Source organism: Apodemus sylvaticus, chromosome 12 (genome assembly GCF_947179515.1).
Source record: "Apodemus sylvaticus chromosome 12, mApoSyl1.1, whole genome shotgun sequence".
Lineage (NCBI taxonomy): Eukaryota > Metazoa > Chordata > Mammalia > Rodentia > Muridae > Apodemus > Apodemus sylvaticus.
In genome coordinates this window covers 98203838-98228097 of record NC_067483.1, presented here as the reverse complement: position 1 = coordinate 98228097, position 24260 = coordinate 98203838, and the positions used below count along the sequence as shown (strand labels likewise).

The following is a 24260-nucleotide window of genomic DNA, read 5'->3' as shown; positions in this document are numbered from 1 at the left end:
CTTTTGATGCCACAAGGTCAAAATGCACCCCCACTTCCAGACCATTATTTCCCTGGAGAATAAACGTGACAATTGAAGCATTTGATGTGTTGAGAGAAACCTAAAACGCCTTTCCTTGTCACCCAGTCAATGAGGAGATTCTCCGCGCACCACCCCACCTCTCCCATTCTGGAGACAGACATGGACTTAAAGCTCCTGGCCTCCTTGTGAGTTGGAAGTTTGATAAAACCATTCCATTTTGCAAAAACCCTCATTTAACACTGGCATCAGAGAGCAGGGCCCCAGAACCCCTTTCCTTTTCTCTCTCTCTCTCTCTCTCTCTCTCTCTCTCTCTCTCTCTCTCTCTCAGTTTCTCTGCCCCTATTAGGAGGTAGGAAGGACCAGGATTTTTTTTTTATTTAAAAATATATTAGCATATGTTAATTATACAAGCAATAAGTTCCATTGTGCTTTTTCCTTACAGGCATGTAATGTATTCAATTGTGTTCCATTCCCCCCAACCCTCTCCAGTCACTCCTCACTCACTCATCTTCCTACCCTCCACTCTCCTGTCTGCCCTCTACCGCAGATCCCACACGGAAGCGGAAGCGTGTGATGCCACCTGCCTTTCTGAGTCTGCTTACTTCTTCCGACCTGGTGATCTCAGCTTCTATCCATCTCCCTGCAAATGACATAATTTCATTCATCATAGAGCAATGGAACACTCTGTGGATATATACTGCATTTCCCCCTTTATAGTGCATTTCCCTTATGCAGCCTTCCGTGGAGGGGTTCCAAGGTTGACTTCCTAGCTAGGCTATCATGACCAGGCACGAGTGTCTGTATCTATAGTGTACTTGCTTGGGCTCCTTCTAAAATACATGAAAGGTCATGTGATGCATTATCTTCAATCTTTAGAGGAATTGCCATACTGACTTACATAGAGGATGAACTATTTACCATCCCACCAACCCTGCAAGAGGGATTCGTTCCCATGATTTGTAGCCAAGTTTGCTGGGCTTTATTTCATTGGTGATTGCCATTCAATTGGAGGGTGGGAGGCAGGATCTCTCAATGCGGTTTTAGATTTAATTTCTTGTATGGCTAATTTTTTTTCCATGCATCGATTGGACATTTGTAATTATGTATTTGGAAAAGTATCTGTTCACCTCATGTCTCCATGTCCTGATTGGCTTATCCCTTTGATGCTTGATTTTCAAGTTTTTCAAGTTGCCCCTGTTCTGGGTGTTAGTGCTCTGATGGACGAACAGTGGTAGAGCCCCCCCCCCCATTCTGCAGGCTGCCTCTTCACTCACTGTTTCCTTTGGTGGTGGAAATATTTAAATTAGAAGCAGGTGCATCGCTGCTTCTTGCTCACCTGAGAATCTGAGCCCTAGTCAGGATGATGGTCCATGCATGTACATTGAGGGTTTTTTTCCTGGTGTTTCCCTTTTGGGGTTTTGAAGTTTGTGGTCTTACAGCAAGGCCCTCGTTCATTTTGAGGGTGAGAGATGAGGATTACGTGGAGGGAACTCCTTTTCCCAGTACCATTTGTAAAGATACTGTCAGTTTTCCAGCATATCATTTTGGTACCTTTAATCAAGAGTCAAAAACCTATAGCTGTGTGGGTTTATTTTAGGTCCCCAGCCTGTGGTCTGTGTGTCTGTTTTTGTTCTGGTTCCATGATTTTTTTTACATGCTTTCTGTGACTCCATGGCCTAACCTGAAATTGGATATTATGAGAACACACCAATGTTCTTCTTTTTGCTTGGGATTTCTTTGGCTACTGGAATCTTTGTGGTTCCATTTGAATTTTGTGAACTTTTCTCCTATCTTTGTGATCAATATCATGGTAGTTGTTATAGGGATTGAGAAGTGGAAACTTCTAGTTTCTTTGGAAAGTTAGTTATGTCAAAGGATGTTTTGCTGGGGCACGTGGGTAAAAGGATGTCTTGTTAAAAGCAGACAGACATGTGAAAAATGTCTTCCTGAAGTAGACACAGGTGAAAGGATGTTTTGGTATAGCAAACAGGTGAAAGGACACTTGATGAAAGAATATAAATATGACCCACAGACAGTGGGAGATGAGCACTGGGCTTTGGTTTGGTTTGCTCTGCCTCACTATTCTTCGCTAAGGACACATATGTATTGGTTCGCCTTGCATTGTGTTGTTGAGCATGACTTCTGGTAATTCTGCCATTGAGAGAAACTCATCCAAGAACTTGCAGCAGCTTGCCACTTCTGTGGCCTTGCCTCAGACCAGTTGGGGAGTCTAGCAGCTTCTTCAGGAATGAACCATAGCTGCTGGTTCACACCTGGTGTCTGTCTGCCAAAAGCACTGGCCTGCAGCCACTGAGTCGTATTTGGTGTTTGCTACAAGACTGAACTGCTGAGAAAGAAAATTGAGCTTGCCCCCAAAGAACTATTGCCGAACAGGTCCACTTCACCCATATCCTAATAACTATTCTCTTCCACTCCCTTTGCTGAATGATGGACTAGAGGAGAGGTTGAACCCTTATTATAAGTAGGTTACGAAAAATTTTATACCTATAGGATTGTGCTTAGTGGATCACTATTAAACTATCATGTGGTTTTTTTAAACCCTGATTCGACTTATGTGCTATATTATAAATGGTTTATATATCGTGACCTTGAGTCTCTTTATGTGCTATATTATTTATGGTTTGTATATGGTGAGCCTTCTTTGAACCCCTGGAATGGTGTCAACTTGATTATGGTGTACTTTTTAATGAGTTGTTGAGTTCAGTTTGTATGTGCTTTGTTGACGATTTTTGCATCTATGTTTGTCAGTGAGACTTGCCTGTAGTTGTCTATCTGGTTGTATCCTGATTTAGTTTTGATATCACAGTAATATCATAGTAACTTTAGGGAATGGTTTTGGAAACATTCACTCTCTAATTTATTGAATAGTTGGAGGAGAATCGGTGTTAGTTTCTTTTAATGGTCTGATAAATTTTAACAGTAAATCTGGTCTGACCCTTTCTTTGCTGGTAGACTTCATGTTGCACCAAGTCTATTACTTGCTGTTGATATGTTTAAATTTTAAAATTTTGGTTCAATTTTGGGGATTATGTGTGTCTATACATTTATCTGTTTCTTAAAGACATTCTAGTTCATTGAGGTCTAAGCTTTCAAAATAACCCTCAGTTTTGTTACTTCTCTGTTGTGATAAAACACCATGGTCAAAGGCAGCTTAAGGAAGGGAAGGTTTATTCTGGCTCACAATTCCAGAGGAACAAGGGTCCATCATGACGGGGAGGCATGCTACAAGTGGCAGTCATGTAGGCCTAAGCAGGAAGCACGTCTTTAACTATAAACATGAAACAGAGAGGATGAACTGGAAGCAGAGCAAGGCTATCAATTCTCAAAGTCTCTCCCCTAGTGACACACTTCCTCCAGTAAGACTATGTTACCTAAACTTCTCCAAACAGCCCCAATAACTGGGGAACCAAGTGCTTAGTGCCTGAGCCTGTGGGGGACATTTCTCATGTGAACCACCATACCAATGACCCCCTGTTATTCCCTTCTCATATATAATATGTGTACACACACACATATACATACACATACATACATATATCGTTTCTGTTTTCTCATGCTCTTAGATTGTTTAGCTAATTGATCTTTTCAAGGAACCGACTGTTTCATTGATCCTTTTATTGTTCGTTCTCTGTTTTCACTATTACTTATTTATTTAGAGTATGGGCATGCATGAGACATGGTGTGCAGGTGATAATTGGAGGACAGCTTGCTAAAGTAGCTCCTCTCTTGCTGCCATGTGAGTCCTGGGGCCAAAACTGAGGTCATCAAGCTTAAACGCAGGCATTTTTACCTGTTGAGCCATCTTCCTGGTCCTGCGCTGTCCTTTAATACTCTTACTTCATTAGATCCCACTCTGATCTTTATCGCATCTTTTCTGGTTTGCAGTTTGGCTTGTCCTTTTTCTAAGACTTTGAGGTGCATCATTGGGTTATTTACTTTTATCTTTCTTTAAGTTTTTAATGTGTGCGTTTATAACTGAAAACTTTCCTCTTGGGACTGCTTTATCTGTATTCTACAAATTTTGCTATGTTGTGTTTCCATTTTCTGAAGTGGAAACTTAGGGTTTCTTTGGAAAGTCAGTTGTGTTGGATGGTGTCTTGCTGGGGCAGACAGACATGTGAAGGAGTGTTTTCCAGAATCAGACACAAGTAAAAGGATGTTTTGCTAAAGCAAACATGTGAAAAGATAGATGCATGATGAAGGATTCTTTGCTAAGGACAGGCATATATCGGTTTGCCTTACATTGTGTTGCTGAGCTCTGTGGTGACTCCATAGTAATGCACCAAAAAAACTTCTGGTGGTTCTCTGGCAGTCTCTTGCTGCTTCCTCAGACGTCTGGCCCATTGGCAGAATGAGGTCAGCTGATACAGACACATGTGGAGTTTTGCTAAGACAGACTCAATGGTGAGGCAAGACTTATGGGAGTATAAATAGGACTCAACAGACAGTGACAGGGCTTGCATAGCTCTGCAGTGATTCTTAGTCTAGTGTCTTCATCTTCGTGGATCTTCACTTTGTTGGGAGAAGCACAGCAGAGAACTTTTCCTGGTATTCCTCCTGATCCTGGTGGCTCCCACTGACTCATGCAGAGGCTGAGGCCTGACTGTGAGGTTGTGCCACCACTGCTGCTTCATGTTTGCTATCTCAACGCTATTGAATTGGATTGCTGGTATATTCAGGATTCACTCAACTGTTTTTGAGTGGATCGAGCTGCTGCTGCTGATTCCTGTTAACTGAAGTGCTGATTTCCTGACAACATAGATGGGATTTACTCCAAAGAACAATTTCTAAACAGGTCCACTTCTCTTGTATCCTAATAAGTTTTCTTTTCTTATTTTCTTGTTTTCTTGTATCTTAATAAGTTTCCTCTGGGTGGATGGTGGGCTAGAAGGGAGGTTAAAACATTTAAGAACCCATAATAAAAGAAAATTTGAAAATATCAAAGCCTATAATTTTCATTGGCTTCTAGGTACTTTTAAATATCTACTTTGGTTTCTTCATTGTTGATTTATTGTAAAAGTGTATATTGTTCAGGGGCTGGAGAGATGGCTCAGTGGTTTCCAATGCCCACAGGGTAGCTCCACAACCTTCTATAGCTGTGGTTCCATGAGATCCCATGCCCTCTTCTGGTGTCCAGACATACATGCATATTAAACATTCATATACATAAGATAAATAATTTAGTATATATAAATAAATGTGTATCATTCAATTTCTGTATTTTTGTTTAGTTTGGTATCTTTTGCTGTTATATTCTCATTTCATTTTATTTTTATATGATTTGATATAAGAAAATATTTACATCATTTTTGCATTTTCTTTATAACCTAAAGTGTGGTCTATTTTGGAAAAAAACATTCCATGAGCTTCTGAAAAGAGTGTGTTGTTGGGTATAATATTCTCTGTATTAATTATAGATGGTGTCTGTTAAGTTAACTTGAATTATCGTGTAGTTTAACTTTGACATTTATTTTTGACTCTTTTGGTACGTATGAGAAAGACAGAGTAGGGCACTGAAGACACATGTCATTATTGTATTAGAGCTCATCTGTTCCTTTATGTCCAATAGAGTGTGTTTCATGAATTGAGTGCACTAGTATTTGATGCATGTATATTTATAATCATTATGTTTTCTTCTTTCCTTTGTAAGTATGTAGACATTCTCTTATCTCTTTTGACTAATTTTTATCTGAAGTTGATTTTATTGGATGTAAGTACACTCCCATTTACTTCCAGATCCATCTGTTTAGGATATAATTTTCTATTTTTTGTATGTTTGGCTAGTGAAGTGAGTTTCTTGTAGGCAGCAAACAGTTTGGTCTTGGTTTTAATTCAATCAGCCAAATTATGTGTTTTAATTGGAGCAGTCAGGCTAGTTATATTCAGGGTTGTAGGTCACGTGCAAATTCCTATCATTTTGTTGTTTTTATGTTTGTTTCTTTTATAATGCTGGTTTATCTACTGTCTAATGGGATTTATTCTCTCTGTACCTTTATGTTATATTTTTCTTTTTTGTATGTGTGTAGTATTTCTTTAAGTGTCCTCTACACGTCTGGCCATGCATTCCTTTAGGTTAGATATATCTTGGAAGATTTTGATCCTTCTTTGATTCTCAAAGAGAATTCCCAGGAATGTAAGAACTTAATTAATAGTTGTTTTCTTTCAGGGCTGGAAGTAAGCCATATCGTAATCTTTTGCCATTTAGGCCTTCTCGTAGGAATCTGCTTTTATTCAACTGGTTTAGTCTTCATAAGTAACCTGGTATGTCTCCTTCACCTGGTGCGACTCATTTGCCCAGCACCTCTCATTCACACTCTCATTGTTCTTAACTGTAGAACTTTGACATTTTAAGTGATTTGTCCCATGAAGGCTCATGCCTAGTCCTGTCTGTTTGGGGTTCTAAATACTTCCTGTACCTAGATGTCCCTGTCTTTCCTAAGGCAACATTCTTCTTTTATTTCACTGAATACAGTTTCTACGCTTTCATTCTGTATTTAAGCATGTTCTAGATTTAAAAAGTATTTAAGTTTAGCTTTAATAATAGTTATGGTTTAATTTCAGGTGTTTTCTACAGGCCGCATGCTTTAACCCTGCTTGCCCAGCTGCTGGTGGTATCTGGGGAAGGCTGTAAGGATTTTCAGAGGTATAGCCTCGCTATAGGTCACTAGAGGCAGGTCTTTGCAGGTATAGTATCCCTGCCTCCTCCCTGTCATACTCCTGTTTTTTTGTCTGCCTCTTTTATGTGACCTTCCTCATACTCCTTTCAAGACATACAGCCTGAGGTAGCTTGCCACCTTGCATTCCTCACCATGAAACCATGAGGCAAAGCAACTCTTCTTCCTTGAAGCTGCTTCTGACAGGTATTTTGCCATGGCAACAAGAAATAGATACCACCCCACCCCAGAGATTTTGCATGCTTTGTTTGCATTTTCTCACTTTTTCTTGGTTACTATCTTAACACATCAGCTTTTCTTTCAAGCTCTGGAATTCTGTCTTCTGCTTGATCCATTCATGAGATTTCCCCCCCCCCCCAAATGTCTTTTGACATGTTGCTTTTTCCAAGATTTCTGTTTTTTCTTTTCTCTTTATTGAACTTCTCAACCATATCTTGTATAGTTTCTCTTAATTTAGTATTTTTCTGTATTTTTGTGAGATTTATTAGTCTTTCTAAAAATTGTTCTTCTAAGGTCCCCTACCGCTACATCTTTAGAGTCCATTGCTGATGAATAACAACTTTGGAATACTCAGGCTGCTTTCCTTGTTTACATTTCTGTGTTGAGATTTACTTCTCTGTTGGGATGAACACCTCTTCCACTTGTCTGAGAGTTCTTCTTAGGGGCCAGCCTTCTCCCGACAATATGTCCAGGATATATGGGCCGGCCTTCTCCTGACAATGTATCTGGGATACCAGGGCATACAGATGATTGGGAAATGTTAAGCCTTCTAGGAGTTTGAATATATAGATTTTGTGCTGTTTCTTTGGTAGGGACTAGTTCATGCAGACACAATGAGTACTATATTGAAGCCAGAGGTCCTGCTTTCTCTGTAGGTCTCACAAGGTGGGGTTCTTCTAGGGGACCAGGCAGATGTGCTGCAGGCAGAAGACTCAATGTTTACTCTTCTAGGGGACAAGGCAGATGTGCTGTAGGCAGGAGACTCAATGTTTACTCTTCTAGGGGACCAGGCAGATATGCTGTAGGCAGGAGATTCGAGGCTTACTCTTCTAGTCTCATTAACCAAAAGTGTGTAGGAGTGTTCTCTGCTGCAGTCCATCTTAAGCATGGCTCCCTAGCCTTTTAAAAATCATCCTCTCTTCTGCTGCTATGTGGGTGGATGACCAGGAGTGGGTCTTTAGAGGCTCTGACCACTATCTATACCAACTTAAAACTGGTTGTTGTCTTGGGGTTTAAATCTCATTCATTTGTGTAAAATGTTTACTGAAGTTCTCCTGGGGATGGGTTTTGTAAAAAGTAGTGTGTGTCCTTGGCGGGGCTGGGAGGTATGGCTTTGCTGCAGAGCAGCTTGTAGCACTCTGTAGGTGTTGTGTTGATTTCCCAGCACTGTCCACAGAGCAACAGACAGCAGTGACTCACATAAAGACAAGAAGTCAGGCGCCAGCTACAACACTCAGAACTTTAGAAACAGCAGGGATGCTGAGGTGGAAATGGTACAAATCAGAAAGTCTTAAAGGATGGTGTTTTTAAAAAGAGGGGAAAAATGGATAATAGCAAAAGAAAGGTTAGAAGACCCAAAATGTGAAAGTGGAGGAGGATGCTGAGGAGAAAATGTGGAGAAGACTTAATTGCAAAGAGAGAGGCATCTAGAGAGTATGGGAGAGAGAGAGAGGGAGAGGGAGAGAGAGAGAGAGAGAGAGAGAGAGAGAGAGAGAGAGAGAGAGAGAGAGAGAGAGAGAGAGAGAGAGAGGACGAGAGGAAGAGAGAGGCAGAGAAAGAGAGAAGCATTTTACCATCAGAAGGAAAGGAAAGAGAGAGCAAGAGAAACAAAAGAAGATGTAATAAAAGAATTAACCCAGGCCTGTAATGTCAGCTGTGCAGGGAGACTGAGGCAGGAGGATCCGGAGTTCAAGGTCTTAAGATTGTTGCAGAGGACTTCAGTTCCCAGCACTCACGGGGCAGCTCACAACTGCTCATAACTCCAGTTCTGAGGGATCTAGTGCCCTCTTCTGGTCGCAGCATGTCTGTGGTGTGCATACACACAGGCAGGAAAAACACTCGTGTGTGCAATTAAATAAACAAATCTTTAAGAGTGTGTTAAAAAATACAAAGTATTGCCCCTGTCTGTGTGGTTGCATTGAGAGAGTAGAGGTGCATTGCCTCCGCCAACCTGGATTTTTCTCTGGGGCTTGTGCTGTGTAATCCTCAGAGAGAACAAAGGCCAGGAATAGTGTTGCTCCCTTGTAGGTTGGGAGTACCTTGGGAGAGTGGCCTTGTGGAAGAGCCTCATTCTCCTGCTAGTTGGCACCAGACACGTGGAACTAAAGAGCCCTCAGCCAGAGTTCAGGCTGGGTGGATTAGTGCATCTCTCCCTTTGACCAGGCTTGCACCTGGTAGGCTGGATTCCCAGCACCTCACATGGAACCTGTGCAGAGACTGAGGTGACAGACAAACTGGTCTATGTGGAGAGGACACTATCAGTCACAGGCTTTCCATTCCCCATGACTAAGGTTTTCAGGAGATCAGGCCTTACAGACAGTCTCTCCCACCTATCTCAGTCTCGGCTCCTTATAGGTGCTGCCCAAGTGAACGGCGCCTTAAATGGAAAGCAAGTGACTTTGAGGGAGAACTGGGTCATTAGGTCAGCTGTGCTCACTGGCTAGAATCCATCAGGAGAAGGCCTGTGACCTGCTGATACTCCCCCCAGAGGAGGAGAGCTGAGGAGAGTCTCTGGACCTTCCCCAAAGACTCCAGCTGCTCTTGCCAGCATCTGTATTATCCTGCCCTAGCTGCAAAGCTTCTGAGTGTGCTGGGGTGCATAGTCTAGGGGTGGGAGTAGGGCTATAATTGACAGAGTTTTCCCTCTATGCAGCTGTGTGGGAATAATCAACTATCTATGCCACTTTCCAATGTGGCTTTTGCTCTGGGCTCACCCACAGTCCTGCCAGTGACCCCTCACCCATATTCTGTAACCAAATCCCCAAAACTTATTCACCTCGTAGGGTGTACTGGGTAGACCTGAACTTTGATTTTTTTTCCAATTGGGACTTTATGAGGAGGGTGTTTACATCTCCCCAGGGAAGGAATTCTCATATCTTCATCATGTACCTCTGACCCCAATCTCTCTGCATGATATTTTCAATGTATTTATTTCAGTGATGTACTGCTGGGCCACACTGGTCATGAAGGAGATACTGTCTGGGAAAGGGAAGTTTGCCTGTGACCATGTCATGATGGCTCTGCGTTGTTACACCCCTCTGCGGGGCTCCAGTCAGCTAAGCCTGACCTGTTTTTCCATCCTGCCCCAATCTCCCCAGGGCCTTGCCCCCTTTCCCTTCTGCCTCTTCTCTTGTGCTAGCTTCTCCCACTCCCCTTTCCCTTCTGCCTCTCTTCACCTGTGCTAACTCTGCCCACTCGGAGCTGAGCCGCCATTTCTCTTTTCCAGTTATAATCACCTGAGTCCTTGGGTCGCTCCTCCTTTCTGCCTGTCTGATATTAACACCAGTGTGTTCTCTCGGATACCTGCCTTTCTGACAGGACGTGTTCTGGTGTTTCAGTTCTGCGCTGTGAGAATCTGGAAAGTCCTGTTTCTGTCTAAGCTGTGATGCTGACCCATCCCGTCTTAATCCTGGAAGACAAGTGCCCATGGGCAGGGCTTTCCTTGTCTACGTTCTCTCTCCAGCTCTGAGGACAAAGCCTGCCTAGAGAGATGTGTCCTGTCTGTTGTACACCAATCAATCAAAGCTAAACTTGTTCTGATAGGAAAGGGCTCACGGTCTGGTATGGCTGGATAGCAAGCCTGAAGTCACCACCAGTGATCTCAAAAGTTACGGTTTGCCTAAAAGAACAAGACCAATTTTAAGACATTTGCATTTTTATTATAGAACAATTCAAATTCTGTCTTACTTATATACCCAAGTAAAAATACCTCTTCTCCTGCAGGGTGTTGCATGGACACCCAGGATTCAGAGTCAGAATTAGAGCAAGCCAGGATGGAGGGAAAGGAAATGTTGCTGACCTACCTGTCTGAGACCTGGAGGGCCCAGAGCCACGTCTATGCCCTGGTTGCTTCACTGGCCCTATCTGAGCCCACCGTGGTTGTGCACACCTTGAATTCTAGCACTTGGGAGGCAGAGGCAGGCAGGTCTCCATGAGTCTGAGGTTAACCTTGCCTACACAGTGAGCACTGGGCTAGCCAGGGCTACAGAGTGAGACCTTGTCTCTAAATACACAAATAAAATTTAAAAATCACCCCATTTCTACAATCACTGTTAAGAGTAAACATTGCTTAGTATCATCCAACATTTAGTCAGTGTTCCTATTTCCCTGAAGATTTTATAATACTGTTGGAAGGGAAGGAGCCCAGCAAAGCCTGTGGATCACACTTGATTGACAGGGACCTAAGCCTGTTTTTAGTCTATCCATTCTCTCCTCTCCTCTCCTCTCCTCTCCTCTCCTCTCCTCTCCTCTCCTCTCCTCTCCTCTCCTCTCCTCTCCTCTCCTCTCCTCTCCTCTCCTCTCCTCTCCTCCCTCTCCCTCTCCCTCTCCCTCTCCCTCTCCCTCTCCACTCACCCTCCTTCCCCCCACCTCTCTGATTGTTCTGTGCAATTTCTAGTTTAAAAGAAAAGCATGATTTATCTTGTAAAGTTTCCCACATACTTGGTTCTGCCAAGGCCCCGATCCCATGGTGTGCACACATCTCCTTCAGGTATGCCCTGGCAATGGCTGCTCAGTCTAGAGATTGGATTGGATTCAGAGTTTGCCAAAGGGTGCTTGACAGCTGATGATCTGTACATCTACACAAAGCCCTGTGCTACCTCCTCCTGTGATGTCAGCTAACCTCGATGATCCGTATCTAGCTAGGTTGAGTCTGTTGCAGGATGGTGATATTCAGGTTTCACTACTCCGTGTTCAACTGCTCCCTGGAGCAGCAGCTTTATAAGAAGAGGCATCTCACCATCAGCTCTGTCTTGCCAAGAAACAGTTCACGCAATGCTGCTGTACCATTCTCATTAATGGCCCTTTCTCAGAGTGATGAGTTGATTTCCTTTTATCCTCCAATGAGGTGGTAGGTTGATTCGTTGTTTATTTATTTAGTATGTGTGCATTGAGAAATACTGTATTTATAATGTCTCTGGTGGGTTGTGATAGTTCTTCCAGACTTCTGCAGCTGGGTCCTCTCTAAGCTGGAACCTGCATCTTTTTCTTTTCCTTTTTCTTTCCTTTTTTGAAGAGTTTGATTTTTCTGTTTTTGTCATTTAAAATATTACTTAGATAATTTCATATGTGAGTTCTGTATCTTTATCATCACCACCATCCCTCTAGCCCCTCGCCCCATGCTCCCTGCCTTACTCTCTTTGGAACAAATGGCCTTTTTCTCCTTGTCATAACATGCCACATACATATGTATATGCGTATGTACACGATAAACATATAAATACAAATTGCTGAATTTATTTAGTATTGTTTTTAAGGGAGTATAGTACGTGTTTTTAAGGGTGACAAGTTGGTTTTAGATGACCCATGAACAGTTCCATCCCTAGGGAAGACGGGTTCTCAGTAGTCATCCATTGCCTATATCTCTAGGGATGGGGCCTTGGCAGATTTTGCTCATCCCTGTTGGCATGTCAACTGGTGTTGTCCAGGCCTTAATTAGGCAGCATATCAGTCCAGCTTCCCTGTCCTGCGTGGGAGACATTATCTTTCAATGGATGTCCTTGTCCCCTGTTCTTCTGCTCTTGCTGTCCCCTCCTCTACAGTGTTCCCTGAACCTTAGGGTGTCTTGTAGAAGCATCACCTGGGGTTGGGTCCTCAACAGTCCTTCTCTGCATTTGACTAGTTGTGGCTTTCTGTGATGGCCTCTGTCTGCAGGGTTAAGAATGGGTTTTAGAATACCTAAGTTCTTTTATTAAGGCTGTGCTTTATTTCTATTGTTGTTGCCTGGTCCAGTCTTGTTTTCCTGAAACACTGGGGTTGAGCCTTAGCCTTTCTTGTGCACACAAAATCAGGTCTCCTAGCTCGCTCTTGCCCTTCACCGGATGGTCTGCAGTTCTAGTCCAAGGCACACATCAGGACTGATGCTATCAGATAGAGAAGTAAGGGATGGAGAGAAACTGCCCCCAAAAGTGGGCATTTTTACCTAAGTGTCCTCTCTTCTCCTGGGAAATTACATTTAGGTACCAAAATACAAGAATCAGGTTGTCTACTTTTATTATCAGTATGTTTATCTGCTAGAGGCATGTAGGTGACAATGGTTGGTAGTCTAAGACAGGAAACAAGTAGGAGAGAAGCCATCAGGACTGATGCTATCAGATAGAGAAGTAAGGGATGGAGAGAAACTGCCCCAAGCCTTCCCCCACTCGTTCCATCCTCCCTACCTTGTCTTTCTACTACCCTGCAATCCCTAAGCACCACGAAATGCCAGATGTTTCTTTCACCTGAAAGAAAAGTTGTTCCTGGTATATGAGGTGTACGGTTCAAATGGGAATGGGGTTGGTTATTGGGACTGCTCAAAGAACTGAGAGAAAGAAAAATTCCATTTTCCTCTTTTAAAACCAAGCACCCCTGTTTACCTTCCTTCACCTCATATTTTATATAGTCAATGCCATTATTTTTGTATTCGATGCCAAGAGGGATGCAAAAACAATTGTGGTTCTGGGTGAGTCGGGAGCTTGTGGGGATGGTGAGGGCAGGCACAAGAGGCGGGAGACACATCGTTCCTTTGTATGGAAAGCTGAAGACTGAGCGTCCAGTTGGTCTTGATATAATTACATGGAACCAGACCCTCTGTGCACTGTCCCCTGGACGGGGTCCCTGACAGAGTACAGGAGAGACTGATCCAATATCAGCATTCACTTCTCTCGGCTTCCTGATGGTGGATGCAGTGGGAACAAGCTCTACATGTCCCTGTCCCATGCTCCAGGGCATCCCCACCATGATGGACCACACCCTCAAGCTGGGAGCCAGAATAGAGCCACTTTTCCTATGTGCCTTTGTCAGGCCTTGTTCAGAGCTGTGAGAACTGGCACGGGGCTCTCTCTGTCCCTGTGTTCTGTGAGTCTGTGTGGGCGCATCTGTGAAGTCCTCCGGGTGTCACTGCCTCCCGGGTCAGGAGCAGCATCTCGGGTGGAAGGAAATAGCCACCTCTTCAGGCTGCCTGGGGTGGTTTCTGTTGTTCCGTTTCAAGTGAAAGCTGTAATCACATTTCTGAAAGCAGAGAGGTTACCTCCTTTATTGTTACCTGATTCGAAGTTGACATTTTTTTTCCAGGATGCTTTTCCATAAACCTTATTGTTCAGATAGAGACACAATGGAAATCAATTGCTAATTAAATTTGTGTCTAAATTAATAAATCACAACTATTCAGATCATATCTGTCTGAATCATTTCTATCATGGTAAATATAATTGTTAAATTCAGCATTTAATGAACCATATTGTTGGGTAAAATTCTTATGACAATTGAGACTAATAGAATAAATTAACCTTTCTTCTCCCCAGCTTGGCACTGCATTGGACCACGTTAACACAAGAGCACTGGGAAGCCTCATCATTAAATGGTCATTGTGACTCTCCCGGCCTTCTGGCGGAGCCCAGGAGCCTTTGAGAATGAAATGATGTTTGATATTTGGCAATAGGTACTTTAATTTGTAACGGGTTTAGGGGTATTTGGTTCTGTGTCTGCATCTCTTCCTGAGACGGGCACTATGGGGGCTCCATCAAAAGTTAACAATCTGTTCTTAAATTTAAAAAAAAAATATATATTTTCTCTGTCTCTCTTTGTCTCTGTCTCTGTCTCTCTGTTTGTTTGTCTCTGTCAGTCTGTGTCTGTTTCTGTCTTCAGGTATACACAGTGATGTGCATCTTCACATGCATGTGGACATGCATTATGCACACTCCACCTTGTACACACACACAGACATACATACACATACACATGCACAGACACACAGACACACAGACACACAGATACACACAGACACACACACATACATACACACACACACACACACACAGACATGCATGCACCCCCACACAAATAGATAAAAACATAAAATACAATTTCAAAATGGCCCTCATTCAGAATGAGGAGACACTAGGCAATGCTGTAGTTAATGATGAAGGTGAGTTCATCTTGTCCAGTGGTGATACCATATATCATGGCAATGCCAACAGCCAGTGCCAGACACAGCCCTCCTGAGCATTGACTGATACTAATAATGACCTCTCCTTTCTCTTTCTCATGGATTCCTGAATCACAGACCAACACATGGTACCAAAGTCTCTGTCACCAGAGAGAGGACCATAACATAGACCCCATAGACCATGAAAGGCACAGTGATACCTCCTTCACCCTCTGCCTGGCTTCTGCTTCTGTCCTGTTTGAAGGAGTTGGAATGGAGTCATGAATGCCTGCTCCAGTGTGACAGGTACAGAGCCATGCCTGTCTCCTGTTCATTGGAAGCCAGGATCCATTTCTACTTACTGGGTTTTTGTTTGGATAATAAGCTTCTTTTGAAGGATATTTGGTTGGCCTCATTGTAAAAGCACAGGTGACTCATAGAGAGGGAACAGGACAGGTCCTAACTCTAAGCAAAGCCCTCACCCATCTAACTAACTGTCTTGAGATGGACAGACACCCACCCGTGATTTGTGTCACTCATGGTTTCCATATCTGCCTGTTAGACTGTGGTGAAAATGGAGTGGGTTTCCTTGAGAGACATTTCTGCAGAGAAGGCAGGAGCAGCTGGGGCACTTGGGTTGGGGGAGCTTCTTTGAGGGAGACAGAACCATGCCCACTTGTGTGAACAGTGGGGCGTCACCTACCCCAGGTCAGGCCCGAGGAGCAGAGGCAGCTGATGTTCTGCCCCTTCTAAGAATCCAGTGCCTCCTGTCTTGTCTTCCTCCTTTTAAAGGGGTTGGGAGATACCAAGGCTTCCTCTCTGAAGTTGGTCTTCCAGATCATTGCTGGCATCCCTGGCCCACAGTTTTCCTAAGATCTCTGACTGCAGGCTTCTGACTAATTTTAGGACAATGGTTCCGGGATGTGGAGCAGAGGGAGCAACTGGTCCCATCAGTCTACTGGTGGGCGTTGGGTGGATGTCAGCCAATAGCTGGGCTCTCCTCGGCTGGGGTCCCCTCCCAGACAGAACTGCCCCTGGAGACAGGGAGTGGAAGGAAGGCTCAGAGCTGCTGATACCCTAATCCCTATCTGAGAGTGGTTCTGAGAGGAAATGTGGGCCTTGCTGTGCTGTGTGTAGGATGGGGCAGTGACAGGGACATCCATTCCTGAAGACACTACACATGTGTTTGAAGATGATGTGCTACCTGCTCTGTTTTTTTTTTCAAAGCCATCAGAAACAGCATCCTGGAGGGTGGTAAAAATGAAATGCAATTTATCAAGCGGGCTGCAGAGACCTTTCTAGGACACGGCAGGTGTTTCTGTTTGGGTGCAAAAATGTTTAGTTTTGAAATTACTAAACAGCATCGTCTTCTCGGTGATTTTGTCCTTTTGGTAATCTGAGTGGTGCATACGTATTTGTGTCTGCAAATTACCTTGGAAAATGCATATTATTTGCTTGTTCTGAAGAGGCTTCTTGGCTCTGTTGTCTAAATAGGAAAGTCAGATCTAATAAAAAGAGGCTATTATGGACTCCTGGACAAATAATAATGGAGACTAATACCCTTAAAAATTCAGAATTTAAAGAAAGACAGTCATTTTGTTAGACATTGGGAGAAAGTTCAAAACAAGCCCGTATGCCTCATTTCTTTCTCCATTCTTTCCCCAGGGACAAGACAAGGCGTTTCCCCGAGCTCTGAGGGACAGTGGGAAGAAAGAACTGGTTGACTGGATAGGTAGATCAGGGGAGCTAGTTTATGCCATCTTGGATGAACTAGCTACCCTGCACTGGTGTGTGTGTGTGTGGGGGGGGGGTGGTGAGCACACAGTGCTATGACTTAGGATCTGCCATGGAAGCCAGTTCACTCGAAACTTGGACTTTGTGTTTTTAACATTTAGTCACCTATCCAGTGCCAATGTCCAGAATCTAGCTTTTCTATCATTCATCTCCCCATTCTTTTTCCTTCTTGTGTGTGAACAAATGTGTGTGCATATTCAGAGACAGACACACATATACACACATATATACACACATACACACTCACATACAATACATTGACACATGCACACACTTATACACATACATATACGCATACATGCTCACACACATACATGCACACATGCATGATCATACACACATATTCACACACATGCACACACATACACACATTCACACTCACACATGCACATATTCACACACACATACACGTTCACACACACTCACAATACAGTCACACATATACTCACACACATACTCACAGACACACATACATATATACACATACTGACATATGTACACACTCATACATACGCGCGCACACATGTGTGCATGCACACACACACTCATACACATATACACACAGACACAGACATTTGAGAGGACGACTTTGTCACTTCTGAGGCATCTTCCACTGTTTGAGAATGAGTCTCTTATTGGTTCAGGACTTTGGCTGATAGACCAGGCTAGGTGACCAGAGTGTCTCGGAATCTGCCTGTCTCTGTTCTGCAGTGTAAGGACAGCTCCCAGCTAAGGTGTGTGATCCGTCATGGTGGGTTGGCATGGCTACAAGAGCACAAAGCAGGTGGTCACATTGCCTCCACTGGAAGAAGTGAGAGGTAAACACCAGAGCTCACTTCCTTTTTCTTATTCAGTCTAGAACCCGAGGCTATAGGGAGGTGCTGAGCACATCCTTAGGTTAACCATGGAAAGACAGGCGTTCTTTCCATGGTTAACCTAAGCAAAAAATCCCCTCACAGATCTGTCCAGAGATCTGTCTTCAAGGTGATTATAGATACTTTTGACAATAGAACCACCACACCATGTAACCCTGTGTCTTATTTGAAATTCTTGCAACTTTGTTAAAGTTTGAGGCAGGCATCTTCTCCAGACCTTGGTTTTGGCTTCTATAAAATGAGCAAGGCAGCTTTCCTCTTTCTGTGAGATGGGCTTGTCAGAAGGAGCTAGGAAGGATCCCCAGTTGTGTTCCTCCCCCAAGGCTCTCCTGGAGCCATGAAGATGGGGAAAGATCTATCTCATGGGCTGTGGCTGTCCCCCAGGATCACATGAGTAGCAGGCCTTTCCAGTGCTGGGTTTGGAGGTCTCAGCTGTTCACTAGATCTGTGGTCACTGCTGGCTGTCGGTGTTGGGTCTGGTTGTATATGAGGAAAGAGAGGGTTGCTGGATTTGCCCTCCTATAAGTTTTTCTACTTTGTATGAAGAGTCTCCATTACTTGAGGTCTCATGAGCCGATGTCATGAAACTGCACCTTTAGGAGACCCTTTTCCCAAACAGCATACCCTGAGTTGAGTTGGGTGGCTCAGGGCCATTTCTCTGACAATGGCCACCATCTGGGGTCTGGGGATCTCAGCAGCAGGGGATTAAAGAGAGTACAACACACCTAGAACAAAGGCAGATCTCCTTCCTAGAAACTTCCCTGGTGAAGTTAGCTTGGCCACTTCTATCCCCTCTGAGCAAGTTCCTTGGCCTTGTGAGAGGCCAGCACGTGTCTTGAAGAGCCCTGGGCTTCCTAGTTAATAGTGAATGGGACATCAAACCTGTCTCCACACAGGTAATTTTTACCATCTTAATATTTGCTAAGCTTTTTGATTTATGGCAGACTCGAGTCCTCTCAGGTCACAAAACTGCCCATTAGACGTGCTTCACGGAACACCCGAGCCAACAGTTTAACTCATTTACTCCACTGTCTTTAAATCGATGTAGCTGAAGAATTGTATCTGCCCTTTATAAATCTTTCTATTTATTTCCAGCTCAGGTTTACGGGAGGGCTCAGCCCGAGTCTGTTCTGCCATTTCACGCATGACCGTAGACACCTGACATGAACCGCTCATCACAGCGAGCAGATCCAGATCAAATAGGCTAAGTCAGTCACAGAGAGATTCTGTCCAGGCAGCTGGAGCTGTGCACTTCACAGACGTCGCCTCTTGTGCCAATGGAGATCACCTGGGCCCTCACCCCCCATCAGCTGTTGTCGTTTGTATTTGTTCCTGCTTGCCTTTTTTCCTGCTATCAAGCTTGTCTAACAGGAAGTAACCTTATCCAGCAGAGGCTCTATGGAGAATCATTGTGAGTTACCCTGAAAGACGGGATTTATTTAGACTTACATGAAAGAGAGGGCGTGGGATGGAGGGAAAGCAGATCAAAATGAATCCAGAGTGGCTATCTCCCCTCAACTCTGCTCCTCTTCTTTCTCAGGAAAGGCTGTGACCAAGGGCAGCATCTCCTCTCAGGACAGCAGGGAGGGCCTTGCCTGCAAGGTAAGTCTCAGAGGTATGCTAACTTTTGGTATTGAACTTGGTGAGGGAGATGTAGAGGTCCAAATGAGAATGGTCTCCGAAAGCTAATCTAGTCTGAATGGTTGACTCCCAGTTTTTAGGACTATTTGGGAAGGATTATGAGGCGTGGCCTTGTTGGACAGGGTGTGTCCTTGGAAGAGGTGTGGCCTTGGGAGTGAGCTTTGAGGTTTCAAAAGTCTGTGGCAAGCAGCTTTGCCTCCTACTTTTAGATAAAGATGTGATCTCTCAGCTACTATTCCAGAGCCATGCCTGCCTGCCTGCCTGCTGCTCCCCACCATGATGGGCACAGGCTCACCCTTCAAAACTACAATCTTAATAAACTCTTTCTTCTATAAGTTGCCTTGGTCATAGTGTCTTATCACTACAATAGAAAAGTAGCTAAGACAGGGAACTATGTCTGTCTTGCCTGTTCCTAAGGTAATCACTTTTTAATGTAAGGGCAAGACATCCAGCTTGACATATGTCTATGGTTTAGGTATTTTCAGTTCTGTGTGTGGTGTAATTCATAGTTCATCCCCTTCTGTTTAATTTCAAGGGTATTTGAAAGGTATAAGCATTTAGTTTTCTATTACAACGTTCAAAAATCTATTAATCTGGGTTTATCATGTTGATCTTCAAATCTGTAATATTCTTATTTATCTTTTTATCTATTGATTTCTTCTGAAATGTAAGTGAAAAATCTCCTATGATGGTGGCAGTTTTCTCAGTGTTCCTCCATGTTTTTAATAGTCTTTATTTTTATAACCCCCCTTGGTTTTTTTTAAATGTGTGAATGTTTTATGATGGTTGTGTCTCTTATATGGATTAGACCTTTATCTAATATAAAACATCCACCTTTAGCTTACGTACCCTACAACTGCAGATGTGTCCATATGTTTCTGGCCACTTATATTTAAAATATTTTATTTGAAAATGAAAATTCCAAAGGATAAAAGAACACCACCCAAAATAAAAAAAAATTACTAACATCTTTCATACATAATTCAGATTAAAAACTTTCAAAAATACTCATAAATTTATTGATTTATCTTTAATGTGCGGGCACACTTGTATGTGCATGCCATGGCACATATGCGAAGTCCATGGGAAAACTTATAGAAAACAGATATTTTTCCTTTTCCTCTGAGGGCTTTGGGGATAGAACTCAAATTGTCAGGCTTTGCAGCAAGCCCTTCTACCCACTGAGCGCTATCTTCAGCACTGAGTTGTACTTTTAAAAGACCTGTATTAGGATTTACTTAATTCAGTCAATGTGGAGTATTCTATCGTGAGAATTTCACACCTCGCATACATGTTCTCTGTGTTGGACATTTGAATTATTTCTGTTTTCCCAATAAACAAAGCTTCAGTGTAGTTGTGTGAAGCTCTCCAGTGTGTAAATCTATAGGTGGGATTGCAATTCACAGAACGTGTGAGTTTCTTTAGTTGTACTAGGATACAGTTCCATTTCTTTTAAATGTCTTTAGGTCAGTTCATACAGGTGAACTGTGATATTTGTATCCTTTTATATTTTGGCCAATAATGTTATGCTTAAAGTTTTCAGTTGTTTTAGGTATAAAGAAAGAAAACGCAAAGCCTATTATGATTTTTTTGGCTTTGACTGGTATTTCTGTGAGCCGCACCTTCCGGTCCACGTTGAAAGTGGAGGACCCCCGCTGCTCACGGGCTGTTCTTTCGTTTGCTGCCTCATGCCTTTTGGCCCACTTGCTGTTTTCTGTTCACTTGTGGGAACTTCCTGTGTGATTTTAATATGAATCTTTATTGTCATGCTCTTGACACTGGCTAACAGACAAGTATCATCACAGCACATGTGTGAGGTCAGGGAGCAAGCTCAGCCGTTGGTCCTTATCTTCTTTCCTTGCCTGAAATGGCCTCTCCTTGTTTGAGCTTACAGGGGCTCTCCTGGCTCTTGGGTCACTGTGGGAGTTTCTGGGTTAAAATGGTGCCCCAAGTCTGCGCTCTGGGCTCGGGCTGCTCCATGAGGTGAGGGAAGAGATTTGGCTGTGTGGGGTGCGCCAGAAGGCTTCAGGCTGTGAGAAGCTGCAGGACCCTGATCCAGGGGTGGGGAAGGGCAGTCTGAGGTCCACAGGGAACTTCCAGAGTCGGGCTCAACCAGGGCCAAAGGGAAAATGGGGGGAAGGAGAGCTCCGGCCAGGTCACTGGGGACAAGAGCTTGCTCTGGCAGGCAACTGGGCTTGGTAGAGATGGCATCTGAGAGTGCAGGGAGGCCTCCTGCGTGAGACTAGATGCAGCTCTTTAGAGGAAGACCTGCTCCATTCCTCCAGCATGGCGGATCCAGATGAGAAGAGGCCGTCCATGGTTTTAGAGTGTTTATTGTTGGAGGAGAGTTGTGATGAGTGAAACTAACCTCCACTTTCTCAGGGCGGGCCTGAGGTTAAATACCTTTTGCAGGGAGGAGTGTCTGGGAAGGAGAGCTTAATTGGCTAAGCCCTTCAGGCCTGTAGGCACCTCATTAAACAGGAGATCTGTCTTGAGGCTATGTGACCTGTGGTCACATCCTCTGCCTGTGGAAAGGCTTGGGATGTTGCCCTATGTGACTGATGGCCACAGAATTATGGAGAGCTGAGGCCTCGTGAAAGGAGCCTAGTGTCTGGGAGTGTGGCAAATGGCCTTCTGTCCCTTGCAGGATCACCTTCTGGGTCACCCAGGTTTAAACTGAGCTCAACCAGAAGACAGGCTGCCCTTCAGAGTCCACAGGAATTCTAGTGTTACAGACACGGAGCACCATGAGTGGCCTTCTGTGGGATCACAACTCAGGTCCACGCACTTTCAGGAAAGTGCCCTACTCCCTTGAGACATGTCCCCAGACCTCTTTCCTGGTGTTGACGACCACTGTCTGTCCTTGTCTGTTCTATTCTCCTTGCTGTGAAATCTTCATTGATGTCCCAGCCTACCCTCATTTTCACAGGTAAAATGTGAAATAAAGAGACGTAATGGTAGACTTGCTTATATTCATGCTGGAAGTTTCTTTCCTTCCATACAACAGCAAGGACAGTTGTCTTGGAACACATTTTGCCCACATCTTCACCCTTGTAGATACACAATTGTTTGTCTATGCACCTGTTGTGGAAACTTCCCCACGAGTTTTTGAACATAATGTATAAAAATGCTAGGGGAGATTCAGATGAGTCATTGGCAGGGCTTGTAGTAAATTTTAACTTTTCAAAAGAGCTTTGGATTTTGTGTTCCCCCCCTGCCCCCGGCCTTTTATGAGGACGCAGTTTCTTGATGAGCATTGGTAGCTGTGTCTCTTGAATTCCATGTGTATCGGAGTAATCAGGCCAAGGAAGGCCCTCCAATGAACGGCAGCATGGGTACCTTTGTGTCTGCGCATTGTGTCTCCAACACGTTGAGAGTAGGCTCGCCTCCCGCCATGAGCTCCCTCCCTCAAACACAGCAGAGGAGCGGCTGGTTGCGGAGCTCCATAGAGACGTTGCTGTTGGCTGCTTGGCTGCTTGGCTGCTTGGCAGGATGTGGGACCCTCTTAGGTATGCTGAGGGCTTCAGCAGCGATTCTAAAACGCAGACACAGTAGTAAGCTATCTCCCAGGTATGCAGAGGGGGATGGGCCATAGGCAAGCTCCACCCCTTCGCCTCATCTCAGGACACACAGGAATCAGAATAATACGGAGGCGATATGTAGCCTCTCTTTTAGCTATATAACAAGATTTTTTAAAAATCACTCCAGAGAGAAGATTGAGAGAAAGGTGACAACTTATGAGATCAGTATATGGCCATCTTCTAGAATTCTACCACGGCCTTCCTATCAGTGACTCATTGTTACAGAACAAATTGCTCAACATTGAGCACATTCAAGCAGCAAGGTTTATGATCAGCTGAGGGCCAGGGCTTTTCCTCAGTGCTTCTGTCTCTGTGTCCTTAGGGGTTCTAGGAAGGTGGCAGACAGGGCTCAAGTTGGCTCAAGGCATAACTGGGAAGTCCTTCACCTGGCTGCCCACAGGCCTCAGCAGATCCATTCTGAGCTCAAACAGAGGTTGTCTGACAGTCTCCGCGGCTAAGTGGAGCTCTCCGTGGGACTGCGTCACAGTGGGCAGCTGATGTCCCTTCACTGAAGTGAGTCAGAGGAAAGCTACTGCCTCCCTACAACAGCTGCGGGAGGGACACCTACCATGCATTGCATGGTGTACTCTGTTCACTGGAACTAAGTTGGCAACCCAGTCCACATAACAGGGATGAGGATTATAGAGGGGTGGATGCCAGCAGGAGCCATTTGTATGCCTTCTATGATGCTTGGTTGTGGTTTTAACTTGTCCATGAGGATTGCAAGCCTGTGATGGTTAACTGTAATGCTTGTCCACAAGGATTGTCTAGATCCTGTTAGCCTGAGGTCATGTCTATGGGGGTCGTCTTGATCACACTCAGCTGCGATGACCCACCCATTGCGGTGACCCCATTTCCCTAGGTTGGGGTCCTGAATTATGTAAGATTAGAGAAAACAGCCGAGTGAGTATTTGTGCATGTATTTCAATTTGCTCTTGACTATGCGTGTGACAGACTGTCTCCAGCCCTGGCCTATCCCCATGACCTCTCAGCAGTGGGCTGTCACTGAGAATCATGAGAACAAAAGTAAAAGATCTTCACTGTTGCTAAGTTCATGAAAAGACTTAGTTGCAAATTGTGTGTGTGTGTTTGTGTATGTATCTTAGTCATTTGTTCCATTGCTGTGAAAAGACACCATGACCAGGCAACTCTTATAAAGGAAAACATTTAATTGGGGTTGGCTTACTGTTTCAAAAGTCTAGTCCATCTTCACGGCAGTGTGCAGGTAGACATGGAGCTAGAAAAGGAGCTGAGAGTTCTAGATCCTGATCCAGAGAGGGGATGGGGGTGGGGAGGGGGGGGTGGGAGAGGAGAGGGGAGAGGGGAGAGGGGACAGGGGAGAGGGGAGAGGGGGGAGGGGAGGGAGGAGGGGAGGGGGAAGAGGGGGGAGGGAAAGGGGGGAGGGGAAAGGGGAAAGGGAGGGGGAGGGGATGTGAGAGGGGGGAGGGGGAAGGGGAAAGAGGGGAGAGGGGAGAGGGGAGAGGGGAGAGGGGAGAGACTGGGTCTGACTTGGGCTTTTGATTCCTCAAAG

The 24260-nt window shown here is 44.4% G+C and overlaps 1 long non-coding RNA gene across 1 annotated transcript; it reads left to right on the top strand.

Moving 5' to 3' along the window:
• The first annotated feature begins 14981 nt into the window (after positions 1–14981).
• Positions 14982–19111, top strand: LOC127697869 (uncharacterized). The gene is made up of 3 exons (XR_007980546.1): positions 14982–15144; positions 18603–18918; positions 19048–19111. It is a non-coding gene; the product is annotated as an uncharacterized LOC127697869 (long non-coding RNA).
• Positions 19112–24260: the final 5149 nt, after the last annotated feature.